The following is a 1,257-nucleotide window of genomic DNA, read 5'->3' as shown; positions in this document are numbered from 1 at the left end:
TGTGTGTGTGTGTGTGTGTGTGTGTGTGTGTGTGTGTGTGTGTGTGTGTGTGTGTGTGTGTGTGTGTGTGTGTAATAATACGTAACTTAATACAGAATACCTAATATTGGTAAAGCAGATAATATAAAATCAATACAAATCATCTCTATATTGAATGCATTCATCAATACATCGCTATTGAACACAATCTGATTCTTCAGAAACAATAAGCCGAAAAAAGTATTAATTTACTTACGTTTAGAAAACATTCATCTAAATGGTAGTAGTTGGTCAAAAAGAAACAAGTCATGGCCAAATTTGATAAGTTCCTTTATTTGACTGACAAGTCAAACTGGACAGGTCAGTTTAAAAAAATGACGACTGTCAAACTAGATATGTCCTCGGCATTGAAATACTCACAGTGGTTATAGTAGACAGTTCCGTTATAAAATGCTCGATAGACGTCAAAATGAATATGTATGTCCACGGTATGAGAAAATGTCAAACTGGTAACAGTCAATCTGGATAGGTCAAGTGTCAAAAGTTTGACTGTGATCAATCACATTGAATAGGTCCGGTAACGAAAGATTGTACAGGTCCAGGTCCAGTATGAAAATTCTGACTGTGGTCAGTCACATTCAATAGGGGTCAAAATGTACAGGTCCGGTGCCAAAAGTTTGGCTATGGTCAGTCAAATTGAACAAAAAAACTGACAGAGGTCAACGTGGAAAAGATTGACTGTCGTTAGTTACATTGAACAGGTCCGGTAACAAAAGATTAACAGAAGTCCAAGACTCGAAGTGGACGGGTCGAGTATCAAAACATTTTTGTTTTCTTAAAAAAGAGAAGTAATTACCAAAGGTGAGATTCTGCGTAGATTTTTCTCTCCATAGTTATTCGATGTTGCATGAAGAATTTCCTTTCAAAGAACACATTACAAAGTTCTCTCCATAAAAGCTACTGTTTCCAAGTTTCGAGTTTTGAGCAGTTTATACCAAAGTGTTTATGGTTGCATGTTTGGAAGTTTAAAAAGTTCAAATCGGATATGAATGAGTTAATATGTCGTCCATGAGATTTGTTGTGAAGGAGTTAATAAAAGTCGATCCACCGTCGCACTCCAATTAAGTCAAATTCTGCTTTAACATCCTGCTAGACTTTTGTCTTGTTTTGTTATTGTTCTTTTTTTTTCTTCTTCTTTTTACCTCACACCCGATTGAATGACAAACAGTTCAGTTCTGTTCCGCTGTTGTTTTTCACTAAAGAAGAAGCAAGGATGAG

The 1,257-nt window shown here is 36.0% G+C and overlaps 1 long non-coding RNA gene across 1 annotated transcript in view; it reads right to left on the bottom strand.

Moving 5' to 3' along the window:
- LOC128250676 (uncharacterized) overlaps positions 1 to 1,251 on the bottom strand; it is a 33,157-nt gene extending 31,906 nt beyond the window's left edge. Inside the window, exon 1 of the long non-coding RNA XR_008266686.1 lies at positions 236 to 1,251. This is a non-coding gene — a long non-coding RNA (uncharacterized LOC128250676). The remainder of the gene's footprint in view (positions 1 to 235) is intronic.
- Positions 1,252 to 1,257: the final 6 nt, after the last annotated feature.

Source organism: Octopus bimaculoides, chromosome 24, assembly GCF_001194135.2.
Source record: "Octopus bimaculoides isolate UCB-OBI-ISO-001 chromosome 24, ASM119413v2, whole genome shotgun sequence".
Lineage (NCBI taxonomy): Eukaryota > Metazoa > Mollusca > Cephalopoda > Octopoda > Octopodidae > Octopus > Octopus bimaculoides.
Note: the sequence above shows the minus strand (reverse complement) of the source record. Positions and strands in the feature narration are given on the sequence as shown.